At 33.9% G+C, this 19,163-nt stretch overlaps 1 long non-coding RNA gene across 4 annotated transcripts; it reads right to left on the reverse strand.

The window, feature by feature from the left end:
• Positions 1-8,037: 8,037 nt before the first annotated feature.
• Positions 8,038-17,642, reverse strand: LOC146946862 (uncharacterized). 4 transcript variants are annotated; one of them, XR_015026821.1, is made up of 9 exons: positions 17,262-17,642; positions 17,030-17,161; positions 16,755-16,924; positions 16,254-16,414; positions 10,424-10,555; positions 10,149-10,318; positions 9,648-9,808; positions 8,181-8,297; positions 8,038-8,060 (listed from the first exon to the last, which is right to left on the reverse strand). It is a non-coding gene; the product is annotated as an uncharacterized LOC146946862 (long non-coding RNA). The 4 variants fall into 4 exon arrangements; XR_015026824.1 differs by having other exon boundaries at positions 17,030-17,153; positions 17,262-17,427; XR_015026823.1 differs by having other exon boundaries at positions 8,060-8,093.
• Between the last annotated feature and the right edge of the window lie 1,521 nt (positions 17,643-19,163).

The following is a 19,163-nucleotide window of genomic DNA, read 5'->3' on the forward strand; positions in this document are numbered from 1 at the left end:
CTTTCTATTTACATAATTTAAAACCAAATAGGTTCAATATTATGTTACGCATCAAAGGACATCGAGGGACAAATTCAACCTTCATATTTATCAAACCTCTAACCATATAGGCTAAAATCTCATTTTTGTGACAAGGGTCATTCCAATACACTTTCATTTTACCGAATACAAAACCAAATAGTTTCATATATCATATTTTGCATCAAGGGACATCGAGGGACAAGTTCAACCTTTATCAAACTTCTAACCATATAGGCTAAAATCTCATTTTTGCCTCATGTTTCGCATCAACGGTCAAGTTCAAACTTCTCATTTATCAAACTTGTAGGCATATATACCAAAATCAAATTTTCGCGACAAGGGTCATTCCAATACTTTCATTTTACCGAATACAAAAACAAATAGGTTCACATATCATGTTTCACATCAAGCGACATCAAGAGACAATTTCAAACTTCCCATTTATCAAACTTTGTAACCATATAGGCTAAAATCTCGTTTTTGTGACAAGGGTCATCCCAATACTTTATATTTACCGAGGGACAAGTTCAAACTTCCAATTTATCAAACATGTAACCATTTAAGCTAAAATCTGTTTTTCGCGGCAAACGGAAGACATAACTCAATAAAATAAAAAGAAAAAAACTCCAAAGTTATATACTCAAAAGACAATCGATAAAAAAAATAAACAAAACATACGAAAGAGGTTATATTTTGACGACAAAATTCAATATCTAAACAAACTAAAACAAATGGTAAAAAGATGAATAAAGAGAGATGTTGTGGTGATTAAAGAAATTAAATTTACAAGTGTTGCACGACTAACCTTGAGAGAACTGCATATTTAACGATTGATCCATCAATAAAGAAGCTTCGTATTTCTTCCCATTTAATCAAATATCACATTTTCGCGTCAACTGTCATCGAAACAAAATATTAACTTTCCTATTTATCAAATTTATATTAAACTAAAATCATTTTCGGTTTGAGGATCATTGAACCACATTTTCATACTTCCAGTTTAGCAAAATCCAAACAAACTCAGCTTAAAAATCGTATTTCGCATCGAGGGACATCGAGGTACAAGTTCAACCTTCTCATTTATCATATTTGTAACCACAAATGCTAAAACCTCATTTTTGCGACAAGAGTCATCGAGAAACAATATGATAGGAGAGAAAAAGCATGTGTTCAATTTACCAAATTTAAAACAAAATAGGTTCAAATATCATGTTTCGCATGAAGGGATATAGAAGGACAAGTTCAACCTTCATACTTATCAAACTTCTAACCATATAGGCTAAAATCTCGTTTTCGCGACAAGGAACATTCCAATACTTTCATTTTACCGAATATGAAACCAAATAGGTTCACATATCATGTTTTGCATCAAGGGCCATCGAGGGTTCAACCTTCATATTTATCAAACTTGTAACGATATTAGCTAAAGTTTCGATTTCGCAGCAAGGATCATCTCATTACTTTCTATTTACATAATTTAAAACCAAATAGGTTCAATATTATGTTACGCATCAAAGGACATCGAGGGACAAATTCAACCTTCATATTTATCAAACTTATAACCATATAGGCTAAAATCTCATTTTTGTGACAAGGGTCATTCCAATACACTTTCATTTTACCGAATACAAAACCAAATAGTTTCATATATCATATTTTGCATCAAGGGACATCGAGGGACAAGTTCAACCTTTATCAAACTTCTAACCATATAGGCTAAAATCTCATTTTCGCCTCATGTTTCGCATCAACGGTCAAGTTCAAACTTCTCATTTATCAAACTTGTAGGCATATATACCAAAATCAAATTTTCGCGACAAGGGCCATTCCAATACTTTCATTTTACCGAATACAAAAACAAATAGGTTCACATATCATGTTTCACATCAAGCGACATCAAGAGACAATTTCAAACTTCCCATTTATCAAACTTTGTAACCATATAGGCTAAAATCTCGTTTTTGTGACAAGGGTCATCCCAATACTTTATATTTACCGAGGGACAAGTTCAAACTTCCAATTTATCAAACATGTAACCATTTAAGCTAAAATCTGTTTTTCGCGGCAAACGGAAGACATAACTCAATAAAATAAAAAGAAAAAAACTCCAAAGTTATATACTCAAAAGACAATCGATAAAAAAAATAAACAAAACATACGAAAGAGGTTATATTTTGACGACAAAATTCAATATCTAAACAAACTAAAACAAATGGTAAAAAGATGAATAAAGAGAGATGTTGTGGTGATTAAAGAAATTAAATTTACAAGTGTTACACGACTAACCTTGAGAGAACTGCATATTTAACGATTGATCCATCAATCAAGAAGCTTCGTATTTCTTCCCATTTAATCAAATATCACATTTTCGCGTCAACTGTCATCGAAACAAAATATTAACTTTCCTATTTATCAAATTTATATTAAACTAAAATCATTTTCGGTTTGAGGATCATTGAACCACATTTTCATACTTCCAGTTTAGCAAAATCCAAACAAACTCGGCTTAAAAATCATATTTCGCATTAAGGGACATCGAGGTACAAGTTCAACCTTCTCATTTATCATATTTGTAACCATAAATGCTAAAACCTCATTTTTGCGACAAGAGTCATCGAGAAACAATATGATAGGAGAGAAAAAGCATGTGTTCAATTTACCAAATTTAAAACAAAATAGGTTCAAATATCATGTTTCGCATGAAGGGATATAGAAGGACAAGTTCAACCTTCATACTTATCAAACTTCTAACCATATAGGCTAAAATCTCGTTTTCGCGACAAGGAACATTCCAATACTTTCATTTTACCGAATATGAAACCAAATAGGTTGACATATCATGTTTTGCATCAAGGGCCATCGAGGGTTCAACCTTCATATTTATCAAACTTGTAACGATATTAGCTAAAATTTCGTTTTCGCAGCAAGGATCATCTCATTACTTTCTATTTACATAATTTAAAACCAAATAGGTTCAATATTATGTTACGCATCAAAGGACATCGAGGGACAAATTCAACCTTCATATTTATCAAACTTCTAACCATATAGGCTAAAATCTCATTTTCGCCTCATGTTTCGCATCAATGGTCTAGTTCAAACTTCTCATTTATCAAACTTGTAGGCATATATACCAAAATCAAATTTTCGCGTCAAGGGCCATTCCAATACTTTCATTTTACCGAATACAAAAACAAATAGGTTCACATATCATGTTTCACATCAAGCGACATCAAGAGACAATTTCAAACTTCCCATTTATCAAACTTTGTAACCATATAGGCTAAAATCTCGTTTTTGTGACAAGGGTCATCCCAATACTTTATATTTACCGAGGGACAAGTTCAAACTTCCAATTTATCAAACATGTAACCATTTAAGCTAAAATCTGTTTTTCGCGGCAAACGGAAGACATAACTCAATAAAATAAAAAGAAAAAAACTCCAAAGTTATAAACTCAAAAGACAATCGATAAAAAAAATAAACAAAACATGCGAAAGAGGTTATATTTTGACGACAAAATTCAATATCTAAACAAACTAAAACAAATGGTAAAAAGATGAATAAAGAGAGACGTTGTGGTGATTAAAGAAATTAAATTTACAAGTGTTACACGACTAACCTTGAGAGAACTGCATATTTAACGATTGATCCATCAATCAAAAAGCTTCGTATTTCTTCCCATTTAATCAAATATCACATTTTCGCGTCAACTGTCATCGAAACAAAATATTAACTTTCCTATTTATCAAATTTATATTAAACTAAAATCATTTTCGGTTTGAGGATCATTGAACCACATTTTCATACTTCCAGTTTAGCAAAATCCAAACAAACTCAGCTTAAAAATCGTATTTCGCATCGAGGGACATCGAGGTACAAGTTCAACCTTCTCATTTATCATATTTGTAACCACAAATGCTAAAACCTCATTTTTCGACAAGAGTCATCGAGAAACAATATGATAGGAGAGAAAAAGCATGTGTTCAATTTACCAAATTTAAAACAAAATAGGTTCAAATATCATGTTTCGCATGAAGGGATATAGAGGGACAAGTTCAACCTTCATATTTATCAAACCTCTAACCATATAGGCTAAAATCTCGTTTTCGCGACAAGGAACATTCCAATACTTTCATTTTACCGAATATGAAACCAAATAGGTTCACATATCATGTTTTGCATCAAGGGCCATCGAGGGTTCAACCTTCATATTTATCAAACTTGTAACGATATTAGCTAAAATTTCGTTTTCGCAGCAAGGATCATCTCTTTACTTTCTATTTACATAATTTAAAACCAAATAGGTTCAATATTATGTTACGCATCAAAGGACATCGAGGGACAAATTCAACCTTCATATTTATCAAACCTCTAACCATATAGGCTAAAATCTCATTTTTGTGACAAGGGTCATTCCAATACACTTTCATTTTACCGAATACAAAACCAAATAGTTTCATATATCATATTTTGCATCAAGGGACATCGAGGGACAAGTTCAACCTTTATCAAACTTCTAACCATATAGGCTAAAATCTCATTTTTGCCTCATGTTTCGCATCAACGGTCAAGTTCAAACTTCTCATTTATCAAACTTGTAGGCATATATACCAAAATCAAATTTTCGCGACAAGGGTCATTCCAATACTTTCATTTTACCGAATACAAAAACAAATAGGTTCACATATCATGTTTCACATCAAGCGACATCAAGAGACAATTTCAAACTTCCCATTTATCAAACTTTGTAACCATATAGGCTAAAATCTCGTTTTTGTGACAAGGGTCATCCCAATACTTTATATTTACCGAGGGACAAGTTCAAACTTCCAATTTATCAAACATGTAACCATTTAAGCTAAAATCTGTTTTTCGCGGCAAACGGAAGACATAACTCAATAAAATAAAAAGAAAAAAACTCCAAAGTTATATACTCAAAAGACAATCGATAAAAAAAATAAACAAAACATACGAAAGAGGTTATATTTTGACGACAAAATTCAATATCTAAACAAACTAAAACAAATGGTAAAAAGATGAATAAAGAGAGATGTTGTGGTGATTAAAGAAATTAAATTTACAAGTGTTGCACGACTAACCTTGAGAGAACTGCATATTTAACGATTGATCCATCAATAAAGAAGCTTCGTATTTCTTCCCATTTAATCAAATATCACATTTTCGCGTCAACTGTCATCGAAACAAAATATTAACTTTCCTATTTATCAAATTTATATTAAACTAAAATCATTTTCGGTTTGAGGATCATTGAACCACATTTTCATACTTCCAGTTTAGCAAAATCCAAACAAACTCAGCTTAAAAATCGTATTTCGCATCGAGGGACATCGAGGTACAAGTTCAACCTTCTCATTTATCATATTTGTAACCACAAATGCTAAAACCTCATTTTTGCGACAAGAGTCATCGAGAAACAATATGATAGGAGAGAAAAAGCATGTGTTCAATTTACCAAATTTAAAACAAAATAGGTTCAAATATCATGTTTCGCATGAAGGGATATAGAGGGACAAGTTCAACCTTCATATTTATCAAACCTCTAACCATATAGGCTAAAATCTCGTTTTCGCGACAAGGAACATTCCAATACTTTCATTTTACCGAATATGAAACCAAATAGGTTCACATATCATGTTTTGCATCAAGGGCCATCGAGGGTTCAACCTTCATATTTATCAAACTTGTAACGATATTAGCTAAAATTTCGTTTTCGCAGCAAGGATCATCTCTTTACTTTCTATTTACATAATTTAAAACCAAATAGGTTCAATATTATGTTACGCATCAAAGGACATCGAGGGACAAATTCAACCTTCATATTTATCAAACCTCTAACCATATAGGCTAAAATCTCATTTTTGTGACAAGGGTCATTCCAATACACTTTCATTTTACCGAATACAAAACCAAATAGTTTCATATATCATATTTTGCATCAAGGGACATCGAGGGACAAGTTCAACCTTTATCAAACTTCTAACCATATAGGCTAAAATCTCATTTTCGCCTCATGTTTCGCATCAACGGTCAAGTTCAAACTTCTCATTTATCAAACTTGTAGGCATATATACCAAAATCAAATTTTCGCGACAAGGGTCATTCCAATACTTTCATTTTACCGAATACAAAAACAAATAGGTTCACATATCATGTTTCACATCAAGCGACATCAAGAGACAATTTCAAACTTCCCATTTATCAAACTTTGTAACCATATAGGCTAAAATCTCGTTTTTGTGACAAGGGTCATCCCAATACTTTATATTTACCGAGGGACAAGTTCAAACTTCCAATTTATCAAACATGTAACCATTTAAGCTAAAATCTGTTTTTCGCGGCAAACGGAAGACATAACTCAATAAAATAAAAAGAAAAAAACTCCAAAGTTATATACTCAAAAGACAATCGATAAAAAAAATAAACAAAACATACGAAAGAGGTTATATTTTGACGACAAAATTCAATATCTAAACAAACTAAAACAAATGGTAAAAAGATGAATAAAGAGAGATGTTGTGGTGATTAAAGAAATTAAATTTACAAGTGTTGCACGACTAACCTTGAGAGAACTGCATATTTAACGATTGATCCATCAATAAAGAAGCTTCGTATTTCTTCCCATTTAATCAAATATCACATTTTCGCGTCAACTGTCATCGAAACAAAATATTAACTTTCCTATTTATCAAATTTATATTAAACTAAAATCATTTTCGGTTTGAGGATCATTGAACCACATTTTCATACTTCCAGTTTAGCAAAATCCAAACAAACTCAGCTTAAAAATCGTATTTCGCATCGAGGGACATCGAGGTACAAGTTCAACCTTCTCATTTATCATATTTGTAACCACAAATGCTAAAACCTCATTTTTGCGACAAGAGTCATCGAGAAACAATATGATAGGAGAGAAAAAGCATGTGTTCAATTTACCAAATTTAAAACAAAATAGGTTCAAATATCATGTTTCGCATGAAGGGATATAGAGGGACAAGTTCAACCTTCATATTTATCAAACCTCTAACCATATAGGCTAAAATCTCGTTTTCGCGACAAGGAACATTCCAATACTTTCATTTTACCGAATATGAAACCAAATAGGTTCACATATCATGTTTTGCATCAAGGGCCATCGAGGGTTCAACCTTCATATTTATCAAACTTGTAACGATATTAGCTAAAATTTCGTTTTCGCAGCAAGGATCATCTCTTTACTTTCTATTTACATAATTTAAAACCAAATAGGTTCAATATTATGTTACGCATCAAAGGACATCGAGGGACAAATTCAACCTTCATATTTATCAAACCTCTAACCATATAGGCTAAAATCTCATTTTTGTGACAAGGGTCATTCCAATACACTTTCATTTTACCGAATACAAAACCAAATAGTTTCATATATCATATTTTGCATCAAGGGACATCGAGGGACAAGTTCAACCTTTATCAAACTTCTAACCATATAGGCTAAAATCTCATTTTCGCCTCATGTTTCGCATCAACGGTCAAGTTCAAACTTCTCATTTATCAAACTTGTAGGCATATATACCAAAATCAAATTTTCGCGACAAGGGTCATTCCAATACTTTCATTTTACCGAATACAAAAACAAATAGGTTCACATATCATGTTTCACATCAAGCGACATCAAGAGACAATTTCAAACTTCCCATTTATCAAACTTTGTAACCATATAGGCTAAAATCTCGTTTTTGTGACAAGGGTCATCCCAATACTTTATATTTACCGAGGGACAAGTTCAAACTTCCAATTTATCAAACATGTAACCATTTAAGCTAAAATTTGTTTTTCGCGGCAAACGGAAGACATAACTCAATAAAATAAAAAGAAAAAAACTCCAAAGTTATATACTCAAAAGACAATCGATAAAAAAAATAAACAAAACATACGAAAGAGGTTATATTTTGACGACAAAATTCAATATCTAAACAAACTAAAACAAATGGTAAAAAGATGAATAAAGAGAGATGTAACACCCATACTAAACGTATCTAGAAAGTTTAGCACGTGTGTTATCTTTAGTACTGGATACATTAAAATTTACAACATAAAAAAACTTCGAATGAATATATTAGACAACAATACGCTTTCGTACAAAAACAATACTACACCTCTTGTCTAAAATATAATAAATGCATCCTTGAATCCACAATCATTCTGCAGCGGGTACGAACGAGCACTTGCTAAAATATCCATCCGGCTACTAGCTTGCAATCCAACCTGTTTATCTGAAACAAATAAGGATTGGGATGAGACTTAATGTCTCAGTGAGTTCCACCTAATCCTAGGCTAAAGGCAACCTCAAGGGGAAACCTACGGTCACCACGTGTCTACATTACAACCTGACGGTTGATTATACGTGTGTGGGGACTTGCATACTTAGACGGTTGTGCATACTAGGGCCGTCATAATTCATCTTACTTGTTATAGGCTTACTATCATACGTGTCATGGCGGTCAAGGGATCCTAGGACCGCTAACTCAAGATACGTTAAACGCATCAAGACTTAACATAACATATTCATGACGCAATCCTAAACCGGACGATTAGGGGAACCTAAGATCGTCATCGGCATAACATTCTTTACTTGATCTATTTCATATCTCATACTTGTCTAATAGCATCTCGTGCTATTGCTCATAAACATAATCTTACATAAATTCATTTCTTGCAACATAAACATAAATAAAGTCAGGGTCATACTTGGTTAGCGTTGAACAAACATTATTATCTTGATTCATTTTACGGATAGTCCCGGGTGGAGTAACCCCGAGATCAATCCCATACATGACCGATGTACGTACATCGGACTCCCTCGGTGTCGTGCGGGTCCCTTGCGGCTTGAACCATTCCCCTTAGGTCGAGAACCTCTCGTATCCCCCTGGCGTGGATAACAAGAGACACGAACACCTACATCTTACTTACTCAGTGACATGCGGGTCCCTTACGGCTTAAATCGTTCCCATCATGAGAACCCCTTGAATCCATACCTTCATGGATTGCAAGAGACATGTCACCTACATATTCATTTTTAATCATAAATCTTAATCTTAAACATATCATGAAAGGTTAAACATTTTCATGCTTACTTGTTGATTCTTACATATGTGAAGAGATTAATCATCAATTCACGTCTTAACATAATGCTTGATTATCTTAAACATATGCGAAGAGATTACACTTCGCGTCTTTTCATATTTAGGATTCTTGCTTAACTTTCTTTGTGAAAAGATATCCAATCTCTCACATCCTAGCATAAATAATTCATGCTAACTATCTAGTTCTCGATAACTATATCGAGGCTCTAGTTCTTTCCCCTTTCTTATTTTATGCTACCCGGACATAATGAATATTATTCTCTCGCATGCCACGCTTTACCAACATATTAAATACTTGTTTTATTCTTAAGTAAATACATAAAAACTTGTAAAACATCTTTTCAGCAAGTATTCATGAGTTAGCAAGAATGGCATAATTTGGGTAACTAATCATAACATATAAAATTCCTAATATTCATATTATCCTCACAAGATAAAAACATAATCCCAAAGGGTGGGAAAACTATCTATGGAACTCACCATAAAAGTTCTTGATTCTCTCAATATCTTTTGCCACAACTCAAAGCTCATATCATTGCTTTCCCTTCAACCCTCTTATCTTGCTCTTAGAAGCCTTATTTTCAGACCTCTGCTTCAGTCCTTGTCCATTCAATATGACTCACTTATGCAAAACCCGTACCCTGCAAATCCAGCATCAATGCCTTGACTTTAACAATTTAATTAAAATACCAAACGATATCGGTTTTGAGCAAACGACCACTCGTTGGAAAGCTTAGGGTGTCAGGATTCCAAATATAATTTTTGTTTTGAGGATTAACCATCCAATTTGTACAGTTTAACAAAAGAGTGGACATTGGTACAGAAACGAGACTGAAATTTTCCTCAAACTTGCAGGTAGATTTTCTCCTACTATACTTGATAGAATTTAATAATTCTTGTGTCGAAACTGTAGAGAATTTTGTTAGCTATCCACAGCAATAACAACCACTCAATTCAGAGTTACATGGAAAGAGTTCTTACCATTTTAATGAAGCCCTGTTCGAAAATCCGCAGCCAGAATCCAGCAGAAAATACCAAACTTTAAACATGTTTTCCGAACTCGTTTCAAATCCGAATCATACAAAATTTGTGTCCAAACTATAGGGAATTGAATGAGGAATCCAAAACTTCAGTAATCATTCAATTCCAAGCTACATAGAAATAGGTACGAATTAAAAACCAGAACTAGAGCTTACCACTATTTCATGAAATTCATCCATAATCAACCTCAAATTCAAAATTAATGAAACACTCACCTAATTGATTAAGCAACAGCCCCAGCTTAAGCTCCAATTCCAACTTTTCTCTGCATCAAAAACCTAGCTTCCCTTGAACATCTCTTTATGAGCTTTAAGATGGAAAAATTGCTAACCCAAGCTTCTATATACCTCCATGATTATGTACAAACCACAACATAAGCTTGATCATTCAAGAATCCAACTTAATCAAAACCTTAACTTCTTAAAGGAGAGAAGAATTGAAACTTACCTATTAATCCAAGCTTCTAGCACCATAAAATTTTATTGGGAAACTTACACAACTTGTTCCATGATTTGGAAATAGTTTGGAAAGGATTGATGGAAGAAGAAGAAAAGAAGAAGAAGAAGGAAGAGAGGCGTGAGAGAGTAGGGAAGAGAGAAGAAGAAAAGAGAGTGAAGATATTTTGGGGTAAAATCCAAATAAAAATATCCCTTCCACGGGAAAGTACTATAATGCCCCTGTCTTAAAAGTGTTAAATCCGACTTTGATACTTAACTTGTGTTTAGCTGACATCACATAATAATTATTTCCATCATATTTAATTATTTCATAATTCTCTGACACATTCAACCGGTAATATTCCATTAGCTGACAAGTGGGATATTACACTCTACCCCCCTTAAAAGAATTTCGTCCCCGAAATTTAGAAATCACTTAATGGGTACTGAGTTCAAACATAACATCTTGAAATAATCATTGCATTGTCGGAATCATCCTTCTCATAGTCTTAGCTTAACGTAAAAACATCATAATCATAACTTATTCTTACAACATATTGGTCTAATTATCTCTGATCTGTATCTCAAGTGTTTGGCATAAATCATTCATATAGGTAACTTATCATTAACTGGAACACTCAGGATTTGCCTTTTAACTGGAGTTTTACTAGAATCCAGGTTTGCCCTGCAGTGCTCAATTGCATCATAGACATCTTATTGTGTAAACACATAATCTTTCTTATATAACTTGAGACTCATGCCTCTGACTTACATTACTTATCTAGATGATTCCACGAATCTCTTATCTCTTTTCAGAGTCTTAGGAAATATTCTGATCTCATTGCACCCGAATTCCATCGGTAACTCATATAACTTATCATGGATAAGCAAATTTAAGTGTTTCCATTATACTTGACATCTATAAACCAGTCTTTGGTTCACATGCTCTTAAACTTTCCGACTTAGTCCGCTTGCACTTGAACATTCTTAGCATATACTTGTACGTCTCATATGACCCTTTTGAAGAACATTGTTGTTCACTTCTTCAAATCTTAATTTCCATAGTGTTTGCATACCTCAAGTGCCACATACTGTTAGGTAATAACGATACTTGTTCTATCTTTTTACTTTAAGAAATCTTATAAACATTGGTATACGGATTCTTGGAATAAAATATGTATAACCTTTTTAAGGAAATCATTTTGAAACCAAACCGATAACGGTACTACAGAGTCACAAGACGAGTTTCTATGTTTTGAAAAAGGTTTGAATCTCGTCCCAAGCTCGCCACTGACGAGTTGGTCTGGAAGTCCGCACGTCTTAAGTGAACTTACTCACTTATGGCGTGTATCATCGGTTTCAGAAAATGAAAATATCATGTTTTTAGAATAATTCATTGCCAAGTCCCTTAATGTCGTCTTCACTTTTAAAAGTTGAAAGAAAATTATAATTTTGACATCGTTAGCAAGTATCGTCATCACTTAACAAATATGGCATAGGAGGGTATGAATCTTTTCGTTCATAATTCGTATCTTCAAAACATCTCTTTCGGATAATGTTCAGATGTTGTTACCTTCACCCGTATGGCACTTATTATTCAGATACCGATCACCTCACATGATGCCTTGATCATCACTTTGAATCACAAGAAAGGACTTTCTGAATCTTACATGTATTTTCTCTTGTCAGAACACGTACTCTTTCTATCCGACTAACAGTCTTGTACACGCTCAACATCACTAATAGGCGACCTGATTACTTCATTATAGCGTCTTCAACCTTTCCTATTTTACTTAGATAATGAAAACACATCCATATACTTTTACCTTATTCATCATTGATTGTATAAATCTCATTACTTGACATTTTGAGAACTCTTTGCTCGTCTCATAACGCCTCTCATGAAGCTTCTTTACTGTTAACAATTTAACCGATTTACTTCTGTTGCGCTACTCTGATTACCACCGGTTGTCTTTAACCAATACTCAAAATCATGGATTCGAGTGAAACTTAACGTTCCTTTTCTTATATGTTTACCATCTTTCTGAACTCTACTCAAGCCCATTCATGTGACAATCAATGTCGTAACTCGCACTTCTCATTGGCTTGTAAGATTTAAATCTCACAATGGACTTAACGTATTATCATAATACTTTCTTATGGTTGAACCTTACATACTCACTGGTTGACTTACCTTCTGACTTATTAATACCATTCTTAAACTTATTTCCGAGCAGAACTTAAATTCCATAGTTGACTCATCATGTACTTATACATACCCTTCTTGAACATCCAGCATTGCATCTTCGTATTCTCGCACGCTATGTTTTGCTTAATCTTACCAGTGCTTGCTCATTACTTTTTCTTCTTGAATAAAACTTCATAAATTAGCACACGGATCATTGGTGTTGATGTTTCTTTATTATATATAAAAATATAGTGAATCTGGGTCCCAGTCATTACCATAAAATTCATGGAACGAGTTGATAACACAACAGTGTTATCAAGTCTTGCTCCAAGTGTTCAAATTATTTTACATAAGTCGTAACCGACCGGTACCTACAGAATTCCATTTTTAAATTTATGAACACCAATTCCAATCACCCATATGCGTAAATCTTTTCTAAAATCATATAAATTTTGCAAATATTAAAATCTGTCATGGCAACGAGCCTTAGCAAATGAATTAAGCAAATCATAGATTCGAGGGGTAATTAATACTCCACAAAATCTGAGAATCTTGTGATCTAACATAATTCTTCATCACTTCAATATTTTGCCTCATGTCTTCATGTCTGTTCCATCTGTTCCATATACCGGAACCTTTAATCTCTTGGTCTAAACTCCTTTTTAACTCTTGACACATTAATCTCCGAGGTCACCTTAAACTGAATCGATTTTGTTAATGGTTGTCCATGCCCTTTTTCCTTTGGAAACTTTAATTGGTAATGTGCATTCGTTACTTGATGTTATTAAAAGGTGTTTATTGCAAAAAGGTTGTGAAGACAACTCCCCAATAGTCATTGCGGACCCTAGAGACAAACTGACAGTTTTCGGAAAAACTGAAAATTTCACCCCAGGTTCGCTATCAGCGAAATCATCTGAAGTAATTTCGCTATTAGCGAAAATTTTGCTATTGGCGAGTTTCTTTATCTTAGTTTTCCAGAAATCATAGTTTGTACAAAATCTTATTTCTCAAGCAATCCAATGCACATTATTCATTCTTAACATCATTAAAACATTTATATCGTATGCATGACAAACATCAACATCATTCGATTCAATTCTCGACACATCAGAAATTATTGCCTTAATCATGGCATCATAAAATATCCACATAAAATCTTAACTTCGTTCGCTGCGAACGGTTAACTTGCTTCTCTGTCGACTCGCTCGACATTCCAACATGAGAACCTTGTACTCTCTGGGAATTCAAATCTTTGGCTTCATTCACATACCTCTAATCCTGAGAACTTCCATATTTTGTCAACATATGACGACTTCTCCTTATCTTGTAGTCTTGCACTTATATTCCAGAAATATATTTCCTTTCTATATCGCAGTTCTGTTCCAACAACAACTCTTAACAAAACTCCCGGTCATATTTAGACATTTTCAAATTCTTAACTTACGGGTATACAAAGTATCCTTATCAACTTACCCAACGTCGTCGAAACACTCCATCTTATTATTACTTTGCATTCCCGGAGTATTCAAACTTGAACAGCTTAGCTCACCGGCCACCATTTGGCACGAACAGACTCTTACTTTACTTCTTGTTTCTACCTTCTCAGATAATCTTCATCACATATTTCGTTCCTCCTGGGTCCTATTCAGCTCTCAGGCATCCGTTCTAACCGTCAAATGTTAAATTGAGTTGATCAGGCTCAACTAACATCAACAATTAAAACATTTACCTGGAACCCAATGGTCCCACTTCCTTAGTTGTAACTTAATGACCCAAGGCACGGTCTGAATCGACCTGCTCTGATACCAAATGTAACACCCATACTAAACGTATCTAGAAAGTTTAGCACGTGTGTTATCTTTAGTACTGGATACATTAAAATTTACAACATAAAAAAACTTCGAATGAATATATTAGACAACAATACGCTTTCGTACAAAAACAATACTACACCTCTTGTCTAAAATATAATAAATGCATCCTTGAATCCACAATCATTCTGCAGCGGGTACGAACGAGCACTTGCTAAAATATCCATCCGGCTACTAGCTTGCAATCCAACCTGTTTATCTGAAACAAATAAGGATTGGGATGAGACTTAATGTCTCAGTGAGTTCCACCTAATCCTAGGCTAAAGGCAACCTCGAGGGGAAACCTACGGTCACCACGTGTCTACATTACAACCTGACGGTTGATTATACGTGTGTGGGGACTTGCATACTTAGACGGTTGTGCATACTAGGGCCGTCATAATTCATCTTACTTGTTATAGGCTTACTATCATACGTGTCATGGCGGTCAAGGGATCCTAGGACCGCTAACTCAAGATACGTTAAACGCATCAAGACTTAACATAACATATTCATGACGCAATCCTAAACCGGACGATTAGGGGAACCTAAGATCGTCATCGGCATAACATTCTTTACTTGATCTATTTCATATCTCATACTTGTCTAATAGCATCTCGTGCTATTGCTCATAAACATAATCTTACATAAATTCATTTCTTGCAACATAAACATAAATAAAGTCAGGGTCATACTTGGTTAGCGTTGAACAAACATTATTATCTTGATTCATTTTACGGATAGTCCCGGGTGGAGTAACCCCGAGATCAATCCCATACATGACCGATGTACGTACATCGGACTCCCTCGGTGTCGTGCGGGTCCCTTGCGGCTTGAACCATTCCCCTTAGGTCGAGAACCTCTCGTATCCCCCTGGCGTGGATAACAAGAGACACGAACACCTACATCTTACTTACTCAGTGACATGCGGGTCCCTTACGGCTTAAATCGTTCCCATCATGAGAACCCCTTGAATCCATACCTTCATGGATTGCAAGAGACATGTCACCTACATATTCATTTTTAATCATAAATCTTAATCTTAAACATATCATGAAAGGTTAAACATTTTCATGCTTACTTGTTGATTCTTACATATGTGAAGAGATTAATCATCAATTCACGTCTTAACATAATGCTTGATTATCTTAAACATATGCGAAGAGATTACACTTCGCGTCTTTTCATATTTAGGATTCTTGCTTAACTTTCTTTGTGAAAAGATATCCAATCTCTCACATCCTAGCATAAATAATTCATGCTAACTATCTAGTTCTCGATAACTATATCGAGGCTCTAGTTCTTTCCCCTTTCTTATTTTATGCTACCCGGACATAATGAATATTATTCTCTCGCATGCCACGCTTTACCAACATATTAAATACTTGTTTTATTCTTAAGTAAATACATAAAAACTTGTAAAACATCTTTTCAGCAAGTATTCATGAGTTAGCAAGAATGGCATAATTTGGGTAACTAATCATAACATATAAAATTCCTAATATTCATATTATCCTCACAAGATAAAAACATAATCCCAAAGGGTGGGAAAACTATCTATGGAACTCACCATAAAAGTTCTTGATTCTCTCAATATCTTTTGCCACAACTCAAAGCTCATATCATTGCTTTCCCTTCAACCCTCTTATCTTGCTCTTAGAAGCCTTATTTTCAGACCTCTGCTTCAGTCCTTGTCCATTCAATATGACTCACTTATGCAAAACCCGTACCCTGCAAATCCAGCATCAATGCCTTGACTTTAACAATTTAATTAAAATACCAAACGATATCGGTTTTGAGCAAACGACCACTCGTTGGAAAGCTTAGGGTGTCAGGATTCCAAATATAATTTTTGTTTTGAGGATTAACCATCCAATTTGTACAGTTTAACAAAAGAGTGGACATTGGTACAGAAACGAGACTGAAATTTTCCTCAAACTTGCAGGTAGATTTTCTCCTACTATACTTGATAGAATTTAATAATTCTTGTGTCTAAACTGTAGAGAATTTTGTTAGCTATCCACAGCAATAACAACCACTCAATTCAGAGTTACATGGAAAGAGTTCTTACCATTTTAATGAAGCCCTGTTCGAAAATCCGCAGCCAGAATCCAGCAGAAAATACCAAACTTTAAACATGTTTTCCGAACTCGTTTCAAATCCGAATCATACAAAATTTGTGTCCAAACTATAGGGAATTGAATGAGGAATCCAAAACTTCAGTAATCATTCAATTCCAAGCTACATAGAAATAGGTACGAATTAAAAACCAGAACTAGAGCTTACCACTATTTCATGAAATTCATCCATAATCAACCTCAAATTCAAAATTAATGAAACACTCACCTAATTGATTAAGCAACAGCCCCAGCTTAAGCTCCAATTCCAACTTTTCTCTGCATCAAAAACCTAGCTTCCCTTGAACATCTCTTTATGAGCTTTAAGATGGAAAAATTGCTAACCCAAGCTTCTATATACCTCCATGATTATGTACAAACCACAACATAAGCTTGATCATTCAAGAATCCAACTTAATCAAAACCTTAACTTCTTAAAGGAGAGAAGAATTGAAACTTACCTATTAATCCAAGCTTCTAGCACCATAAAATTTTATTGGGAAACTTACACAACTTGTTCCATGATTTGGAAATAGTTTGGAAAGGATTGATGGAAGAAGAAGAAAAGAAGAAGAAGAAGGAAGAGAGGCGTGAGAGAGTAGGGAAGAGAGAAGAAGAAAAGAGAGTGAAGATATTTTGGGGTAAAATCCAAATAAAAATATCCCTTCCACGGGAAAGTACTATAATGCCCCTGTCTTAAAAGTGTTAAATCCGACTTTGATACTTAACTTGTGTTTAGCTGACATCACATAATAATTATTTCCATCATATTTAATTATTTCATAATTCTCTGACACATTCAACCGGTAATATTCCATTAGCTGACAAGTGGGATATTACAAGAGATGTTGTGGTGATTAATGAAATTAAATTTACAAGTGTTGCACGACTAACCTTGAGAGAACTGCATATTTAACGATTGATCCATCAATAAAGAAGCTTCGTATTTCTTCCCATTTAATCAAATATCACATTTTCGCGTCAACTGTCATCGAAACAAAATATTAACTTTCATATTTATTAAATTTATATTAAACTAAAATCATTTTCGGTTTGAGGATCATTGAACCACATTTTCATACTTCCAGTTTAGCAAAATCCAAACAAACTCAGCTTAAAAATCATATTTCGCATCAAGGGACATCGAGTTACAAGTTCAACCTTCTCATTTATCATATTTGTAACCATAAATGCTAAAACCTCATTTTTGCGACAAGAGTCATCGAGAAACAATATGATAGGAGAGAAAAAGCATGTGTTCAATTTACCAAATTTAAAACAAAATAGGTTCAAATATCATGTTTCGCATGAAGGGATATAGAGGGACAAGTTCAACCTTCATATTTATCAAACTTTTAACCATATAGGCTAAAATCTCGTTTTCGCGACAAGGAACATTCCAATACTTTCATTTTACCGAATATGAAACCAAATAGGTTCACATATCATGTTTTGCATCAAGGGCCATCGAGGGTTCAACCTTCATATTTATCAAACTTGTAACGATATTAGCTAAAATTTCGATTTCGCAGCAAGGATCATCTCATTACTTTCTATTTACATAATTTAAAACCAAATAGGTTCAATATTATGTTACGCATCAAAGGACATCGAGGGACAAATTCAACCTTCATATTTATCAAACTTATAACCATATAGGCTAAAATCTCATTTTTGTGACAAGGGTCATTCCAATACACTTTCATTTTACCGAATACAAAACCAAATAGTTTCATATATCATATTTTGCATCAAGGGACATCGAGGGACAAGTTCAACCTTTATCAAACTTCTAACCATATAGGCTAAAATCTCATTTTCGCCTCATGTTTCGCATCAATAGTCAAGTTCAAACTTCTCATTTATCAAACTTGTAGGCATATATACCAAAATCAAATTTTCGCGACAAGGGCCATTCCAATACTTTCATTTTACCGAATACAAAAACAAATAGGTTCACATATCATGTTTCACATCAAGCGACATCAAGAGACAATTTCAAACTTCCCATTTATCAAACTTTGTAACCATATAGGCTAAAATCTCGTTTTTGTGACAAGGGTCATCCCAATACTTTATATTTACCGAGGGACAAGTTCAAACTTCCAATTTATCAAACATGTAACCATTTAAGCTAAAATCTGTTTTTCGCGGCAAACAGAAGACATAACTCAATAAAATAAAAAGAAAAAAACTCCAAAGTTATATACTCAAAAGACAATCGATAAAAAAAATAAACAAAACATACGAAAGAGGTTATATTTTGACGACAAAATTCAATATCTAAACAAACTAAAACAAATGGTAAAAAGATGAATAAAGAGAGATGTTGTGGTGATTAAAGAAATTAAATTTACAAGTGT

The sequence above is a fragment of the Medicago sativa genome, chromosome 2 (assembly GCF_051527215.1).
Source record: "Medicago sativa cultivar Bolivia chromosome 2, Bolivia_mono, whole genome shotgun sequence".
NCBI lineage: Eukaryota > Viridiplantae > Streptophyta > Magnoliopsida > Fabales > Fabaceae > Medicago > Medicago sativa.